This window comes from Muscardinus avellanarius (assembly GCF_963383645.1).
Source record: "Muscardinus avellanarius genome assembly, chromosome: 3".
NCBI lineage: Eukaryota > Metazoa > Chordata > Mammalia > Rodentia > Gliridae > Muscardinus > Muscardinus avellanarius.
The window spans coordinates 27461395-27481561 of record NC_137788.1 but is presented as its reverse complement, the minus strand read 5'-3'; the positions used below and the strand labels follow the sequence as shown (position 1 = coordinate 27481561).

General features: G+C 43.2%; 1 protein-coding gene across 1 annotated transcript in view; it reads left to right on the top strand.

The window, feature by feature from the left end:
* CSMD2 (CUB and Sushi multiple domains 2) overlaps window positions 1-20167 on the top strand; it is a gene marked incomplete at both ends in the record, with an annotated part of 613548 nt that overhangs the window by 364193 nt on the left and 229188 nt on the right.

Genomic DNA, 20167 nt, shown 5'->3' with positions numbered 1-20167 from the left:
ATGTTGCTGCTGTGAAGCTGGCCAGGCCCAGGTTGCCACAGGTTAGATCTGATGATGGTTGTGATCTCCCAGAGACCATGGGATAGTGACCTCCATATTTCTATCCCAGTAAAAAATAGAACGTGTGGCCCAGTACTCTGTTGATTTTGCCTTTCTCATTTAATGTGAATGCAGGTGAATGTAACAAAATGGGGAGTGGTGGGGCTACTGTGCACTGGCCGCTGTGCCCAGCACTGGGAGAGCATCAGGGATGATCCTCTCATGGTTCCTGCCCTTCAAGAGCTCATAGTTTAGTGAGTGATATAAGCACTTACTTTATGACAAAGCTGTCTCTGCATTCTTACAATAATAGATGTGGTCACAAAGCACTATTCAAAGGGAAGACAAGGGCATTCCAGCTGGCAGCTTTTCAGCATCATCTTGGAGAGTTGTAGCACAAGCAGAATTTCAGTCCAGTCCAACACCATGGCAGGAATATATCCAGAACTGAGCTGTGAACATGGCTTAATCCAGGGCTCAGTCCTAAAGCCACAGTCCTACAGCCAAGAGCCCTGGTCCAAGGAATATTGGGACCACAGCCACCTGGGTAGAATGAGGTCTGGGAAAATCCACCGAGCCATGGGAGTCTGGTCCTGAGGGAGGGCTTTTACTTTTGGGGGAATGGGGTATCTCTGACACTCTCACTTCAGCTGCCACCTTTACGATCAAGCCAGTAGGCTCTTTTTCCTCTGTAAAATGTTACAAGCTTTATGTGTACATTCTCTGCCATGTTCTGCTGTGTCTGAATCAGAAAGCCATTGAGGCAGACACAAGGCGTCTCCAACCAGGGGCTGATCTCACAGCTGCCGGCTCAGGAGCAGCAGCATGGATTCCTGTCAGTGCCCCGCCCCAGTTCTTTGGGCCTCTTGGTGAATACGTACTCCTGCTTGGACAGAAATGCACTGCTGCCATCCCTGGGTGTTGTGAGTGTCCTCAGGCTTTGTGGTTCTTGGGAAGGCACTTTTTGTCTTTTCTAAAGCTTGGCTATCTAGCAGGGTCTTAGATTGTTCCTCTTGGGTTTATGGACCTCCCTCCAGTCCACATGTACAAAGAATCTTCTGGAAGACTCAGGGGAGAAGATTCAGGCCCAAGGCTGCTGGCCTTAGGCTTCCTTACTAGCTCAGATGAGGCCTTCCCAAGGTCTCCACAGTGACTCTCTCGGGCTAACTGGATTATAATGGTTTCCCCTGGAGGAAAATCCAAAGAGGCTTTCTTGTGATCATCCTGAGCAGCCATGTGTGTTCTTTTCCAAGCTTTAGTGGGTGGTGACTTGAGGTATGACTGGACCATGGCTGGTTCTGGTCTCCCCAAGTGAAAGTACTTTCCAAAACAGCTCTAGAAAACACAGTGGACTCTCTGACAGAACTCAGAGAAGAGGACAGGTACTGAGGACCTTACAGACCCAGTGGCCTGGGCCTGAAGTCCTGGCAGCATGGTCTGAGCCCATGGGGATGTAGTCACACCCTTTTTTGAAATCCTTTGGGCTAGAAAGGCTCAGGATCCTGGGTGACATTATCCCAGATGATACCTGTGTCCAGCTCACAGGGTAATAAGAGAACTGATGCCAACCTCATCAGGATGCAGATCTTGGCTGGGTCTGCCCCTATGGCAAGGATAGGACCCTTCCTGTGTCACTCAGGGGCTCAGAGGCCTGGGCACAGGCAGCTGTGGGTCATCACAGGGACAAAACTAGTAGCCTTCACTTGAGACATGGAGAGACTGGGTCATTGGGGCATCCGTCTTTCTCCTTATGTGTCATGGTTCTGAATCCCAGGGTGAGACTATGACTGACAGAATATCCATCCCTCAAGTACAGAGCTCAGCACCAGGGTTCCCTGTGCAGTTGGCAGATCTCTTCCCTGCCTACAGAAGGTGCCGCCTATGTCCCAGTTGGCAACCAAAGAGTTGGCCATTCCTGAAAATGAGAGGTTTTGTTAGAGCCTCCTGGATTTGGGGATGCCTGTTTGTTCATTGAAGGGAAGAGTGGTACAGGACCAGCAAGCAGCCATCTGGTCTGAGATCTTGCTTGGTAAAGCCTGTGTTTTAGGAAGGGAAGGAGACAGAACCCTTGCTGCCTCGGGTGGCTGGTGGAGACTCAGAGATGCATTGAGCAGAAGATGAACGGAAACATAGTCATCAGCAGTAGAAGTGGGACAGGTCTTCTTGTTTCACATCCAGCAAAAATTGAATTTAAACTCCCAAGCACCAGGCACGGGGTTCTTGTGCCTTCCAAGCTTCAAGGCATTGGCTCTTCACAACAAAGCTATACTGTAGAAGATATTTATACTGTATTCATACACACAGAAAGAGACTCAGGGTATATACTCACATCCCCCTTCCATCAGAGTACACAGTTAATAAGTGAAAAATGGTACACAAAGCCAATTCTTATAGAAGGACTCACATTTGCTCTACATTTGAAATGGTAGCTTGGTTTGGCTGCATGCATTTTCCAAAGAACTTATGGTCTGTTTTTTTTTTGTTGTTTGTTTGTTTGTTTTGTTTGGTACTGGGGTTCCTGGAAACCCTTCTACCTCCGGGTTACACTCCCAGACCTATTTTTATACTTTTTTATTTGGAAATAGGGTCTCTTAAGCCAGCGTGGCTGGCTTCGAACCTGCGCTATCTTCCTGTCTCCGCCTCCCAAGCACGGAGATTACAAGCGTGTGTCATCATGCCCAACTATGGTCTGTTTTTAAGATTAGACCTGAGCCCTCAGTGTGCAGACTCAACTACTTATGAGGAGTGTAGAGAAGGGGGCCTTCTTCATGCTTTGGTCCACAAGGTGTCAGAACCAGTCCTGTGAGCTGCTGACATGAGACCCCCTCCCCCAGACAGTGGAGGACCACATGAATATCCCAGGTCAGAGCTTGGCCATGAAGAGGGATGGGTCTCCCCAAATGAATGGTTGGATGGACATCACTCTGGAGGTGTAGCAAGAATCAATCAGGGTGTTAGGATAATCCCAGGCACTGGATAATTCCTAGAGACAGTTTCAATAAACAGGGAGGTGATTATACCAAGAACCTAGACAACTTCTAAGGGGCATAGAGGACAGGGTCCAGCTGCAAGGGCAAGAACTTTCCAGCCCCCCCTCCCCACTGTATAAAGTTTATTCCAGGAAACTGGGGCGGTGCTTTAGTTGGCATTCTCACTGTTGTGAACCAGAATACCTGACAACCACAACTTAGAAGAAGAAATATTTATTTGCTCACAGTTCTGGAGTTTTCAGTACATGTTAGATGGGGTCACATCTGTGGAGTACTATCTTCATGGAAGTGGGAAGCAGAGAGAGAAGACCCCAAGGCCACACCCCTGGTGACCCATGTCTTCCAGCCACACCCTACTGCATCACCCAATAAACCCATTAATTTATCAATGAATTTATCCACTGATGCAGTTAGAACCCTCATGAGTCAATTATTTTACCACTGAACATTTTTTTGGCATTGTCAGTACATGAGCTTTTTCAGGTAACATTTTATAGATGAACCATAACAGGTGGTAAGTGAGGAACTTGCATCAGGAACTATTTCCATAGCAGAAAAAGTGATTTTGTGGGTAGAAATGAAAGGGTCATGAATAAGGTCACTATATATCCCTATTTTCTTAAGACAGTCCCAATTTACATCTTTTGTTCTAGGTAATTATTAATAGTGCCAACTTTCACTTTCAAAACTGTCCCAGTTTGGACAATATATTATATGGCCACCCTGACTATGGCCCCACATACCTCATGTCAAGCAAGGGATTGGGCCTATGCCAAGTGATCTGAATGCTGAGGAAGATCCCTGAGCAAAAAGCCAATGAGACTGCATATGATTAGCCCTTCCTACCTCTCTCTTATCCCATGCCACTTTTCCACATTCTTTCCTACCTCAGTGCCTTTGCAGGTCGAAAGGTTTCTCACATCGCTGGTTCCTTCTCATCATTCTCTGTCACCCTCCTGGAGGGACCTTCTCTAGCTGCTTTCTCCAGGAGAGTAATCCTCCACTTTTATTTGCCTCATGCCCCCTTTCACAAATGTATTACTCAACTTTGGCTGTGGCATCAACATCCCCAGAAGCCCAGTGGCCTTGCAGCAATAAATATTTCTCGCCAGTGTTCCATAAGGGCTGTGAGTGAACAGGGGCTCATCCAGGCTCTGCTGGGCTCCACAGAGCATCTCATTCTGGTATCTGGGCTGAAGGACCAGTTTGTACCTAGGGTGTGCTGTTCACATGGCAATAGGAAAAAGTTCCAGGGCACAGAGCCAAACCACCCAGGCACGTTTAAGCCTCTGTTTGGCAATGCCCAGGTCATGTCTTCACATTCCATGGCTGAGGTCAGTGGTGGCAGAGAGGAGGGATCCCCCTAAAGGGATGTACAGCGAGAATAGGGAGTGGACAAATTATTGCAAACAGATAATATAGTTGATCATGTTAAGCAATGCTTATTTAATGTATTGATTGACTGACACCTTCAACAGACTGCAAACTCCTTGAAAGCAAAACTGTATACGTCTTATTCTCTATTGTCTCTCTAGTGCTGGCTATACAACAAATTCTTATTAAGTGTTGGTTTTCTATTTTTGTCGTAGTAGTAGTAGTAGTAGTAGTAGTAGTAGCAGTAGTAGTAGCAGTAGTAGTAGTAGCAGCAGCAGCAGCAGCAGCAGCAGCAGCAGCAGCAGCAGCAGCAGCAGTATTGCTGTTATTATAAAGACAAACCCAACATGATAGGGGTGGGAGAGGCATTGGTTTGGAAGAGGACCTATTATCAGGGGAGTTTTATTCTTTGGCCCTCCAGTTGGTTCATTTGTGGCCAAGAGTGGCACAGGCACTGGAATGGGGTGAACCTGATATACAGACTCTATGACTATAGCTAGGAAAGAGAAGTGTGGGGGAGTAAGGGTCCACACTGCTCAACAGAAATGGTGTTTAACAGAGTTTTGCAGAGGGCGAGAGGAGAGCTCATGCTAGAAAAAGAAAATAGCCTGGACGAAAGAACAGATATGAGGTTAGCCTTGCACATTTGTCCAGCTGCAAATGGTGTAATCTGATTGGAATGTGGGGCCCACTGAGGGGAAGAGATTTGCAAGGTCCTTAGATCATGAAGAGTTTTATGCCCTTTTGAGGAATCTAGACTTTATTCTCTGGGCAGTGGGGGGGGGGTCTTTAAAGAGTCCCAAGCAAGGTTGCCACAGAACAGCAACTTGTGGTGGAGGATGGGTTCAAAAGGAGAGAGATTAACATGGGAGGAGCAGAGAGAGTCTTGCAGTAGGAGGAGGGCCTCCACCCAAAAGGGGAGTGGTGAGGATGTGACAGGTGTGAGGGATTTTGAAGAGATAGATGGGGGAAAGTTGGTCACTGATTGAATACAAGAGTGAGGGAGAAGGTGTTAAGATGTTTTGCTTAGGCAACTGGATGCTGTCATTCATGGAGATAAGGAATGAAAGAGGCTCTGAGAAAGAGAAATTGATGAAGAGTTCAATTCTGGACATGCAGCCGAGTTGCCGGGGGCTCCGCAGCAGAGATGCCTGTCAGGCAGTTTACATCAAGACTACAGTGTGGCAGGAGGGGCTGGGCTACTAGTGCTGGTTCGGGAGGCAATGGCATGAAGGAAGAGAGGGTGGGAAGTGGGAAGAGGCCTAAGGAAATCCGATACCTGGGGAGGCAGTTATTTGTTGATGCCAGAGGACATACTAGAATCTGAGGACCAGGTTTGGGGAAGAATACCCAAAGCTCAGTTTGGAACATATTTGGTTTAATTTACTGGGATGAAATGCAAACTCTTTCTCACGAGGTACAAGCCCTTGGCCATGCTCTCCACTCATCTCCTAGTGCTTACTTCATTGACCGCCATGCTTCTGCCTCCTCTGTCCCTCACGTGCACCGAGCTTGTTCCCACTCCAGGCCCTGTGTGCTTGCAGTTCTCTCTGCCTGGAATGATCTTTCTTAGGGATGACTGGATCCTTATCATCAAGCCACAGTTCAGAGGCCACCTGACCCCCTTATTAAAAGTTTCCATCCAGGTGTGGTGGTGCCAAATAAAAAGAAATTAAAGTTTAAAATTTAAAAAAAAAAAAAACCTTTAAGCCGGACGTGGTGGCACACGCTTGTAATCCCAGCATTTGGGAGGCTGAGACGGGAGGATCATGGTTCGCGGACAGCCTCAGCTACTTAGTGAGGCCCTCTGCAACTTAGTGAGACCCTGTTTCAAAATAAAGAATAAAAAATAGAGCCAGGCATGGTGGTGCATGCTTGTAATCCCCATGCTTGGGAGGCGGAGACAGGAGGATCACGCAGGTTCGAAGTCAGCCTCTCTGGCTTAAGAGACCCTGTTTCCAAATAAAAATATAAAAAATAGGTCTGGGAGTGTAGCCCTGAGATAGAAGGGTTTCCAGGAACCCCAGTACCACCAAAAAAAAAAAAAAAATAGGGCTGGGAGCATAGCTCAGAGCTAGAATGCCCCTGGCTTCCATCCCCAGTACCTCAAAAAAATAGTTTCCCACTGTTCCCTCCACTCTGTGTGTGTGTGTGTGTGTGTGTGTGTGTGTGTGTGTGTGTGTGTTACTGGGTTTGGAAACCAGGGGTCTTCTACCTCCGAGATATACCCCTAGACCTATTTTATTTTTGGTGGTACTGGGGTTCCTGGAAGCCCTTCTACCTCCAGGCTACACTCCCAGACCTATTTTTACATTTTTATTTGGAAACAGGGTCTCCTAAGCCAGCACACGCGGCTGGCTTCAAACCTGCACGATCTTCCTGTCTCTGCCTCCCAAGCGCAGGGATTACAAGCGTGCGCCACCACGCCCGGCCCCCTAGACCTATTTTATATTTTATTTGGAAACAGGGTCTCACTAAGTTGCTGAGAGTCTCACTACAAACCTTCGATCCTCCCATCTCAGCCTCTCGAGTACTGGGATTACAAGCGTGCGTCGCTATGCCCAGCTTGCATCCACTCTTTTTCATTTTGCTTGGTCTTATGTTCTTTGTCGCCTGTTAGAGGGTGAACTTCGTGGGGTTTGAGGACTTGCTTATCCATCTTTGTTTGTTTTGTTTTGTTTTTTTGGTGGTACTAGGGTTCCTGGAAGCCCTTCTACCTCCGGGATACACTCCCAGACCTATTTTTTATATTTTTATTTGGAAACAGGGTCTCCTAAGCCAGAGCACGCAGCTGGCTTCGAACCTGCGCGATCCTCCTGTCTCTGCCTCCCAAGCACAGGGATTACAAGTGTGCACCACCACGCCTGGCTAGCTTATCCATCTTTTGGGCTGCTAGTCCCCTCTGCAGCACGAGCTCCCTCACTCCATTGGAAGTGGACTTGGGTGAAGATGAGAGCGATGCACGTAGAGGTCTAGAGCTCAAAGGAGAACTCTGTGCTGAGCAGTCTACGCTTAGGAGGATGTGCGGGTGGAGCCCCCTAATAGGAACATATAATGTGAGAAGACAAGAAAGAGCCCTTGGTGTTGCAAAATGTCAGAAGAGGGAAGCTTGCAAATGACCAAAAAAGGGCAGTCAGAGTGGGAGGTCAGAGTTGAAGTGGGTATCATTAAAGACAAAGGGAGGGTTTCAGAAATGAGGGAAGGGATAGCTGTTGAATGCACTGCTAAATCATCTGTCTGCCAGTGCCCAAATCCAGAGAGAAGAACGTGGTGATTGGACAAAAGGAATTGCAAAATCTTGAGCAGGACTCATGGATCAGATTATATCAAATATAAATTGAATAAGACATACTATGTGCTCAGTAAATACAGCTAGTACTGTCCATCTGTCCTTGATGATCCTTCTGGGATGGCCGTGCATTTACAGCAGGCATCTGCAGTCTTCTCAGAGTACTGAGCTCAGGTTGACCTTGTCTAGGATGAGGATGAACTCTGCCAGGTGACTAGCTTCGCTCCTCCTGCATGTCACCTTTAAGAACCTTGCACCGCCTTCTTGGGACCAAGGAGATTAACAACAGATAACTCCCACCAGGCTCCAGTGCTGAGGATGACGCTATGATAACTGGGATGGAAATTAGCAGCGGGAGCCGAGAGAGGCACAAGGAATGGGAGGGTGGGTTTGCAAGCCCAGCAGAGCTGCCTCAGTTTGCTGATCCTAAGATGCCCAGTGAAGCAAGAACAATCTGATTGGGCCACTCCTGCTTGGGTGAGCATTGCTGGAGAAAATCACCCAGCCAGGCAAACTGGCACTGCTATAAATTCATGGCCACCAATCTCAATCAAGCCTGCAACATTGCCTGGCAATCCATCTGTGTTTCTCCAGGCAGTCTGTTCTCCCTTTCTCCATAGAAACTCTCTCTCTCTCGAGCATTCCCCACTCTCCTCCGAGTCACCCGCCCCTCACGTTGCACTTGAGAATGACCTTGCCTTCCACCTCACTGGCCACACACTGGACTTCCAAATGCCAGTGACCCCAAGCCCGCAGACCCGCGCCATCCTCGCTCTTCCTCCACCCTTCTCTCTTTAAAATAAACTATCAATCCTTCCGCCCTTCCAAAACCAACCCATTATAGATCAAGAAACAATAATTAATAGAGCTGCTTAAGGTCAAGGGCCTTCAAACCGTGTGTGTGTGTGTGTGTGTGTGTGTGTGTGTGTGTGTGTGTGTGTTTGTGTGTGTGTGTGTGACTGAGGATTGAACCCTGGGGCATTCTACTTCTAAGCCATGCCTCCAGCCCTTTTATTTTTTATTTTGTTCATTTGTTTACCATAAAAATACTTGTTTATTGAGTTATATCTAAATACATCTAATAATCTGGAATGCTAAAACATACTTGTGAAGTTATACATCTGTGCACTTAGAGATCCATGTAACAAAGATACACAGTGTACAAGCACTGAATAAAGTTGAAAAAGTAAAACAATATTTATAGCAATGATTTTTTTTGTGTGTGGAACTGGGGGATTGAACCCAGGGCATTCAACTGCAGAGCTACATCCCCAGTCCTATTATTTTTTTTATTTTTTTATTTTTAATCAGGGTTATGATTAAATTGCAGAGGGCCTCACTAAGTAGCTGAGGCTGGCTTTGAACCTGCAATCCTCTTGTCACAGCCTTTCAAGTACTGGAATTACAAGTGTGTGCCATCATGCCCAGCTATAAGTAATAATTTTAAAACAAGTTAGACTCCTCTGCAAACCCTTTTGTGTTGAGGATTACAGAGTATGATATTACAGATCAGGACTTTTCAAAGAGAGGGGTAGTATGATTACAGTGTACCTATAAAAATCAATATATTACTTTTTCTTTGAAATACAATTTTAATGAGGTTGTATTGTACAAACATTTTTTTAAATGGGATCTGTTTAAGTTGCTGATGGTCCTGCTAAATTGCTGAGTCTATCCTTGAACCTACAGTAATCCTTGTCTCAGCCTCCCAAGTACCGTGATCACAGGCATGCACCACCATGCCCAGCTCTACAAACACCTTTAACATCACAATAAGAAATGCATTTTTACATTGCATTCAGTATGCACTTGCATGTTACTGAAACATAGGTTTCACAAACAGTATTTACCTTTACTGCCTATGGTGAATGGAGATTTTTTTCTGTTCTCTTCATTTTGTTTTGTTTTGTTTTTTTAACATCCAGCTCATGACTCACCATATCAGTTTCATTTGGGTTACACCCTACTGATTTATGCATTTTGCTATAGATTCTCCCTCATCCTTCATTTACCTTCTGTGTTAGTCAGCTTTCCATCACTATAACAGATGACTGAGGTAACTTAAAAAATGAAAAGGTTTATTTGGGCTCATGGTTTGGGAATTTCTAGTCTATTATTGGTTATCCTCTGCCTTGGGCCTGTGGCCAGTTAGCCATCATGGTGGGAGCCCATGGTGGAGCAAAACTGCCTACCTAACAGCCAGAAAGCAAGGAGGGAGAGAGACAGAGAGAAAGAGAAAGAGAGAGAGAGAGAGAGAGAGAGAGAGAGAGAGAGAGAGAGAGAGAGAGAGAAAGAGAAAGAGGCAGACAGACAGACAGACAGACAGACACACAGAGAAACACAGAGAGAGAGAGACAGAAAGAGAAGAGACAGACAGACAGACAGACAGACAGACAGACAGACAGACACGGGACAGAATTGAGTGTGACCTCCCACAAGGCCACACCTCAAAAATTTCACCATCTCCTCCTAGCACCTGGGAGACCAAGCCTTTTCCACATGGGCCTTTGGGAGGTGTTCAAGATTCAAACTATATAGAACCTCCTCAAGAACCTTATGCCTCGTGGAACTCATCCTCCTGCTTCTGTCTCTTAAGCCACTTCCCCTCCACCCCTGCCTGGCAGGTCCCATCAACATTGAGATATTCTCAGTCTTATCTCACCTTAAGAAAACAAAATCATCTCTTCTCACAGCCCGTATCTCCTGGAAGGTCCTCGGGCATGTCCTTCATAGCCAATATTCTCTGATGAGATCTCAGCCCCTGCAGTGGGCAAACCTCGCCTTCCGCCCCCCTGCCATTCCACCCCATCCAATTGCATCCATAGCACCTCTGAAACCCCTTTCCCCAGCGTCAACAGGGAGCCTCTTGTTGCTGGAACCAGATGGATTGTTTCTAGCCCAGAGGATCCAGGTGCTCAGCAGTCTCCCCAAGAAGAGGGAGCGTCCTCCTTCTTCCTTCTGGAAGCCCTTTCCTTGTCCATCTGACACCACCATCCTGGGTTTCCTTCTACCTCTCAACTGCTTAGTCTCTGACTTGACAGTGTTTCTCCTTTTTCTCAAAAAAGTTCTGAGAATCTTTTTCTTGCCAACTCCATAGCTTTGCCATTTTAAGTTTCTGTTTTCTAATAATATTGTACATCTTTCTGCATCTTCCTTGGCCAATTTATTCTTTTGTTAGTTGCCTCTTGATTTCCTTGGCCAATATTTCTATTTCAAGCATTTCTTTTTTTATTTAGTTACAGTAAATATTTTTATTGAATTGCTGTAAATATGAATCATAGTAAATATTTAACTGTTATCACTTGAGCATATTTTTTCTTAGTTTTTCTCCATTTGTTCCTTGCTGTTTAGCTTGTGTTTATGGTAATTTTTTATTTTTATGTGGATCATATTGAAAATGGCATACATTCAGACTGTGCTTGGTGCCCTCTCCCCCCAACTCCCCTTCCCCCTCCCAACAATGAGTGTTCAGGTTAACCATGCTACATTCATACTTTTACATGTATTTGGATGTAGCTCCTTTATTAATCAACCTCAGCCTCCTTCTTCCTCTCCTACCCATCCATTCTAGCTTTGCTGAGGTTTCCTCTCCAATATCAGGAGTCCCTCTGGTATCCCTAATACTTCCTAGTTTGAGCATATTAGAGAAAACATATGTCTCTTCTCTTTCTGTGCTTGGCTGATCTCACTTAACAAAATATTCTCCAGGTCTCTCCATTTTCTTGCAAATGACATGATTTTGTTCTTTATAGCTGAGTAAAATTCCATTGTGTATATTTCCCATAATTTTGCAGTCCATTCATCCATTTCTTCTCATCAAAGGAAGCCATCAAGAACCTAAAGAGGAAGCCTACAGAATGGGAGAAGATCTTTACCAGCCACCACTCTGATAGAGGGCTAATATCCAGAATATACAAAGAGCTCAAAAGACTCTACATTAGCAAAACAAATAACACAATCAAGAAATGGGCAACTGAATTGAATAGACACTTCACAAAAGAAGAGATATAAGTGACCAATAGATATGTGAAAAGATGTTCTACATCATTAGCCATCAGGGAGATGCAAATAAAAACTATGCTGAGATTCCATATGACCCCAATCAGAGTGGCAAGCATAAAGAAGTAACAACAAATGCTGGCAAGGATGTGGGGAAAGAGGGACTCTTTTACACTGTTGGTGGGAGTGCAAATTAGTTCAGCCGCTATGGAGATCAATGTGGAGATTCCTTAGAAAACTGGGAATGGGTCTACCATATGATTCAGCTATACCACTCTTGGATATCTTTCCAAAGGGTTTGAAATCAGAGAACTACAGTAACATAGTGATTTTTAAATCCAAAAGTTTTCAATTTCTTTAGTCTAAAATATTGTTTCCTTTACGATTTCTAACTTTGGTGTAATACTGAGAAATTCCTTCTCTACCTCTGAAATTATATAAATATTCATCATATTTTCTTCTAGTTTTTCTATGATACATGGAATCAGCTGTGGGCCTAGTTTTGTTTGTTTTTAACAACTAGTTAGCCGCTTGCCCTAGCATCTTGTACTGATCACCCTTCCTTGCTAACTTGAAAATCTCTGTTATCATATACTAAATGCTTCCTTTCCTATGTCTATTTATAGACTTCTTAAGTCCATTGGTCTCTCCTTTGAAATCAGTACACTAACAGATTTTATTATTGCTGCTTTATAATATGCTTTAATATATTATATTTAGTGTCTGTGTTTGCAAGGCCTCTTCCCAGTAGGTAGAAGCAGATGTTGTGGTTGAAAGCTTGGGCTCTGAAACCCAACTCATCATTTAAAACTGTGTGACTATGGGCAGGTTTCTCAGTTTCTCAAGCTCAACTTCCACATCCATAAAATAGGTCTGGTATTAGTACCCACACCAGAAATTGCTATGTGGGTGGATGGGTTAAGACCTATGACACTCTTGGAATGCCAACTCTAGCCTCGTCTGTTATTCCCCACCAAGTTCAAGGAGAGCTTGGCTACTTGGACCTGTTCATTCCAACAGATGGACCTTACAACTGTTTTAAGTTCCAGGGGAAAAAACTGATGTGGATCTTGTTAGAAACTGGGTTTAAATTCATATAATGACTTAAGAATACGTGTCATCTCAGTAATAGGAACTTTTAAGCTAGAAGAATTGTCTCTCCATCTTTAAATTTTCTTTTTTTATTTTTTAACTTTTTTTATGGTCCTGGGGATGGAACCCAGAGGGTTTCTACCTCTAGGCTGTACTCTCAGACCTATTTTATATTTTATTTGGAAACAGGGCCTCACTAAGTTGCTGAGAGCCTCACTAAGTAGCTGAAGCTGGCTTCGAACCTGTGCAATCCTCCTGTCTCAGCCTCCCAAGCACGGGATTGCAAGTGTATGCCACCACACCCGGCATTTTTTAACTTTTTATTGGTGCATTGTAATCATACTTCTCTCTCTCTCTTTTTTTTGGTGGTACTGGGGATGTAACCCTTTTACCTCCTCCAGGCTACACTCCAGACCTATTTTATATTTTATTTAGAAACAGAGTCTCTTAAGCCAGCAAGGCTGGCTTCAAACTTGCATGATTCTCCTGTCTCTGCCTCCCAAATGCGGGGATTACAAGGGTGCGCCACTTCTTAATGGAGTACAAGATGGTGGAGGAAAATATGCACACTTCACCCAATTAGCCCTTACCCACTTCCCATCCCCCTCCCTCCTCCTCATGTTTGGCTTAGTGACTGACTTTGATATGTTTGTTAAAGTACATCATAAACATTAGAGAATTTCCCTCTTTCCCCTCCCATCCCCTCAGGTCCCCTTATTTGCTCATCTATAGTGTCTCCTTCTTTGTCTAGAGTCCCTCCTATGACCCATTTTCTCCCTAGCTTTCACATATTAGGGAGAGCATCCGATGTCTTATTTTTTATGACTGACTAATCTCACTTAGCATAATGTTCTCTAGTTCCATCCATTTCCCTGTAAATGATGTAATTGTGTTTTTCTTTTTGGCTGAGTAAAATTCCATTGTTTACATATCCCATAGTTTTGTAATCCATTCATCTGTTGATGAACATCATTTTGTCTATGAGTAAAGATTTGTTATTTTGGTTGTTGAGGTTATATTTGTATTGTCTTAGGGCTATTTTGATTTGCTAACACTCTGCACATAGGATTTCTTTTTACACTATCGGTGTGTCCATGTGTGTATAAGTGGTGGCTATGAGTATGTGTAGTGCACTTACTATCATTATGGGAGCATTTGCGTCAAGGTTAATTTAAATAGCTTGCATGTTACAAGATCATAAATCCCTGGCCATGAGACTGTCTATTCCTTAAGTAGTTTGCAGTTTCTTCAGTATTTCCCCTTCACACTAATTTTGGTAATTCAAATTTGACTGGTAAATTCTCCAGTTTTAAGATTTCAAATTTATTATTATATTGCACTCAATATTCCTGTATAATTGCAGTATTACCCTAATTTTACTGTAACTTACTTTCTCTCTGTATAAATATTAATGTGTGTGCGCACGCATACACGTTTTTATTTGAGTAGACCAATTGGAAATTTCTCTTTGTCTCTGAATGTATTCTCTTATTCCTTCTTAATCATGTTAGTTTATCTTCTTATACCATTTTAAGTGTAAACACTCCTTTCACTTATATTTCTTTATTATTTAATAATGAACAAGGCTATAAATTTTCTCTTTACTGTAGCTTTAGCCTAGGGTTATCATCATTATAAGTAGTCTATACTGACAACTCTTCTTCCCTCTCAGAGCCCAAGGAATTATTTAGTAATTTTATGAGTTTCAAATGATTATGGATTTTTCTTTCTTTACTTTTTTATTGGTTTCTGGTTTATCTATCCTGCAAGCAGAAAATATGGCCTAGTAGTATTTGCTTTGTGGTAGAATTTATGGAGATTTCCTTGTAACCTGAAATAAGGTCCATTTTTGTAATATTCCATGGGCATCTGTGAAGAAGGTTGTGTTCCTTGTTTAAAGGCCACAGAGTTTTATATAGCTCAGAGGTTATGGTTTGAATCTGGAATGTCCCCCAAAGGCACATGTGCTTAAGGCAGGGTTCTAGTGCAGCCATGTTTGGAGGCGGGGCTTTAGGATCTGTGACTGAAGGACTCTGGCCTCATGAATGGATTGATCCATGGATGAGCTCATGATTTGTGGCATTATTGGAAGGTGGTGGAAACTTTAGGATATGGGGCCTAGTTGGATGAAGTTGGTCCCATGGGGTGTGTCCTAAAGGGTATTTATTTATTCCTGATCCCTCCCCTGCTTCCTGGCAACAATGGAGTAGACAGTTCTGCTCCCCTATGCCTTTCTACCATGATATACAGCCCCCAAACAATGGAACCAACTAACCAAGGGCTGAAACCTCTGAAACAATAAGACAAAACAAACCTTTTGTCCTTTAAGTTGATTTTTCTCAGGTATTTTGTCACAGTGATGGAAAGCTGACTAATACACCATACCCATTCATGGACCCTTCTTATCTTTTATTTACTTTTTTACGTCAGATTAGTATATTTTATTGTGTCTGTTTCAGTGCCTTGGAGCATACAGAATCCCAAATGTCAAGTCTTCATTTTAGAATGTATGCCCTTCATTCATGTTTAACTATCATCTTTGGCTTTGTTTGAGGACTTTGTCAGGATTAGTGAAGTCTCTCTTCATTTTGTCAGGCCCCAAGTAATTGAATTAGCATTCTAAAAGCCATGACACTAGTGATGACCAACAACCCCAAAATAAAAACATAGTGAAAGAGGTTTTTCAGCAAGCTTCTTTTATTTTTTTGTCCAAGATCATAGTAAATTCATATTTGCACAGTAATTACATGTTTACCTGCTAATGAGTTTTCCACCACTTATTATTTTTCAAAAGTCTGAGCTCTGTGAGAGCCCTCTGCCTTAAACCTTTATCCAACCAAGGTCAAGAGCCATAAGCACAGCCTGGTAATTACTTCTGAAGGGGACTGACATTGGATGGCTCCATGTTCAGTCGGATGACTGATGGTGGTGAACTCCGGTTACAATCTTTGCCGTTGTTGTTCTTCACTGGGAACACCGCAACGTGAGCTCTTCCTGCTTTCTATAGAAGCATTACAGTATAAAAGGCACAAAAAATATTTCCAGAGCATGAAAGATTCAATCTTTGTGGATCAATGCATACCTTCTTTTCCTGCCCTCCTGGGGACAGATATGGGTTATCTCTTGAGATGGAAGACAGAGCTTTGCAAAGCTATGGCCTTAGTTTCATCAGCCTTATGGCTTTCCATGTGCAAGAAGAAGTGTCCCTTGGTAGCTGTCCAGTAGACTCCTGGCCCTGAAAGGGGGTCATATAAGAGTCAGCTGTAATATATAATGTCCAGAGGGCCAATTCTAATATTAACATTACTTTTGGTTGTTGTTACCATTTACTTCCACCAGTAGTTCTTAAGCCTTGGCCATAATTTAGGATTGCCTGGGGAACTCTTAAAATCCTTGATGACTGGACCCATTCCACCCATCAAATAGGACTCTTTGGGACCAGGGCATTGGTAGCCTGCAACCCCCTTCTAACATGAGCAAAGTTGGCCCATCCCTTTCTTTCTGAGTCTTCACTCACTTTGTTTTAGCTGTGTGTCTTGTCCCAAACTGAAGGCTATAGTTTACTAGACTAACCTGTATATGTTTATTACCATAAATGGCATTTTGTCTTTTTATAAGTATCTTATTTTATAGTCCCCCTCCCTGTGTGTACTTTATACTTCCTTGTTTTTTTTTCCTTTGAATTCCATTTATTTATTTATTTTCTAAACCGACTGCTTTGCTTTTTCCCCTTTTGGTAATTTTGAAGATGAGCTATTTCATATTCTATTACTAATTACACTTAACATCTTTAAAAACACGCTCTAACCTATATTTCTCTAATTAACCACAGAAACCGTAAAACGATTTCTTACAAGATGAGGAAATTAGCATATCTCCTTGCTCTAACTTTACTCTTTATGTCAGTATAATCTGGAATATTTTACCCTTGGGTTTGGGTGAGAGTGATATCTTCTGTGTTCTCTTCCATGGAATATTTGTTACATTTGCATTCCACTTTATAATTATCTTTATGGTAATTATTTAGATTCATTACTATATTGGTTTATTTGCTTGTTACTAATCTCTTCTCATTATCCACAACATCCCCCTACTTGCATTCTCGTTTTGGATTCATCTCTTGGTTGGATAGAAAATATCTTCAAGTAGTGTTTTATGAATTGAATGTGACGCGAATACCATGTTTTATGAGGTCTTTGACATTTTGAGAGCAGCTCTAGTACTGTGTGTGTGTGTGTGTGTGTGTGGTGATGGATATTGAACCCATGGACATTCAACCTCTAAGCTATACCCTCAGCCCTATTTTATTTTTTACTTAGAAACAAGGTCTCACTAAGTTGTGGAGAGCCTCACTAAATTGCTAAGTTTTCCTAAAACCTCCTCCTATCTCAGCCTGTCCAGTACTAGGGTTATAGGTGTGCTATTGTCTTTGTTGTTTAATGGCTGACTGAGTTATTTACGGTCACATCTATCCTGTGTCCGAGAGAAATGTGCTGAGGATCATGCCACAGTATTTTTCTCTAGTTTGCAGGACTGGAAGAGAGATCAACCTATTTTTAGAGGCTAACTCTGTTGCTTGAGGTTTGGAGTGGGATGGAGTTGTGAGGCCCAAGTGCTCATGGCGCCATCTTTGCAGATGTAGCAAAGATGAACTCATTAGATACTCATCGATTCATTGGCCAAGCACTTACTGAGCACCTACAATGTGCCAAGGCACTGCGCAAGCCATGAGGAGGTCAGCAGATTCAGACAGACAAGATTTGCACTCTCATGGAGCATCTGTGTATGTGCTGGAGAGAGGAAGGGGCGGGCCAGAAACAACTGAACAAGACAACTTTAGAGCTAAGCAGAGCAACCATATATAACTGTGCAAGATCCAAAATGTTGCTAACGACAGTCTCCTCTGCAGCAAAACTGGTGTGTGTGTGTGTGTGTGTGTGTGTGTGTGTGTGTGTGCGCGCGCACGTGCAGTGCTCCGGATCACCTCCCCTCTGAAATCGTACTGTTTTTCTTTGTCTTCCGTCCCTCTTGGACTAGTTGAACAGGCCACATGACCTGTCCCTTTCTGTCTTCAAGGTCACTGCCTTTGGGCATCACTGGCATGATGCTCCCAAATGAACTCCCGCAAAGCCAGAGATGGCTGTGTGTGGATGTCTGTGTCTAGCCTCATCCGTCGCTGATGGAATGCTTAGGATAAACTGATGGATGGCCAGCAGGTTTGAGGAATACCGTTAGGGACTCCACTATCAGTCTTAGGTCCAGTGGGCAGTATTCTTATACTGAGTGGCAGTGTGGAGTTGTGGCTAAGAACTTGCACTCTGGAGCTGAACTGCCTGGATTTGAATTTGGTGCCGCCAGTACTGGCGCTGTGGCCTCGGCAAGTTACTTACCCTCTCTGTGCCTTGACATCTTCTTCTTAAAATGGAATTAATAACAGTACCTACCTCATAGGCTGTTGTTAACAGTTAAATTGAGTAATTGATGGAAATGCTTAGAATAGTGCCCATACTTAGTGAACACTCCATAATACTTAATAATCACTGCCTTTAACTTTATCTTGCATTTCCTGAAAGTTTCCTCATGTCCTTCTCTCCCCTTGACTCAAATTCTTTCTGTACTTACAAGGATTAGAGGGTGAGACTGAATGTGTCTTAAGGACTAGGATTACTTAGCTGCATTTGATGGGAGCGCCTTGAGTAGCAAGTTGGAAAAGAAATATCTCTTGAAGAAAAGAAGATGATGCTCAGGGCAGGGAGAATCAGAAAGAAATTGACCACAAATAGTCACCGCTTCCTTTCTGTGTCTGCGCATCAGCCCCCTTGGCAAACATGATCTTAATAGTTTTTTCTTGATCTTAGATTCATTACAGTAAGTCAAACATTATATTCACTTAACTACTGATATCATTAACACCGAACACAAATACAGAATTATAAAGGGTTTCAATGATTACCCATATTCCTCTTATACCTTCTTCGTACTTTTATATATTTTTTAAATGTCCAGAATAAACCCAAGCATGATTGCAGTCACAAAAATTAAACATCCTTTGTTTTTTTTTTAAATATATCACCCAGAAACCTACGACCCTCATACAATTTTTATTTGGGGGCTCATGTTCGATCTTCATCCATACATGAACAATAGTTTAATAGTGATCGTTGTAAGTTCACATAGAATTTTACGATCCACTGTTTTACTTAAAATGATATTTAACGCTCCTTCCACAGGGTCCTATTTATCACTTTAATGATTGCTCTCAGACTGCATCACATTAAAGGCTATAATTTACCCCCCTTTATTGGGCTGACTGACGTAGAGGTTGTTCTCATTTTTTCTCCTAATAGAATTATGTCATCCTTAACATCTCTGTCCACGTGCCTCTTTTCCTACTGAATTAATTCCTAGAGATTACTGATTCAGAGGATTTAAATAGTTCTGTGGCTCTCAGTTGGAATTCATACACTCCCTTCCAAAAGGGTTAAACCAACTTTATTCTGCAACCAGGAGTGGATGCATGTATAAGCTCCCAGGAAGCCTCCAAGGTATTGGGTTTGATGGGTTATTTTCTTTATTTTTCTCTAGTGACATGGACCATGTTTGTGTATTAATTCTGTTTTCCCTCCTATGAATCCTCTGAGCATACTCTTGGCTCATCTTGGGGATATTCTTCTAGAGTTGTAAAAGCTTTAACTCAATATTGATATTTTCCCTGCACCATTTGTTGCCATTATTTTTTTTTCGTTCTGTTATGCTCCTGTTTAATTTTGATTTGGTGTGTGTCGCTGCGTCTTTCCATTCGCTGCGGTTTCCTTGCCTCATGAGTGTTTCAGGGTCTGTCAGTAATTGGCAGGAGATTCCAAGAAGAGCAGGTCCTTAGGAAGAAGTGGGGGAAAGGTAACAGGAAGTTGGCAGGGCATTAAGATGAGACCCTGTCACCTTCCTCACCCAATTTCTTCAAAAGCTTAAGCCTCCCCACCAGATGCTCATCCGGCCCCACCCTTCATCAGCATGGTCTTTGGCTATGGCTGGAAGTCTTCACAATCCTAGGACATTTAAAGACAAAGACATTTAAAGCAGCCTGGGTGTGGTGGTGCAAACCTGTAATCCCAGTACTTGGGAGGCTGAGACAGGAGAGTGCAGGTTCCAGAAGATCCTCAGTAACTTACAAGACCCTGTTTCAAAACAAAAATAACAGCTGGGCGTGGTGGCGCACGCTTGTAATCCCAGTGCTTGGGAGGCTGAGACAGGAGGATCGCACAGGTTGGAAGCCAGCCTCAGCTACTTAGTGAGGCTCTCAGCAACTTAGTGAGACCCTGTTTCCAAATAAAATATTAAAAAATAGGTCTGGGAGTATAGCCCGGAGGTAGAAGCCTCTGGGTTC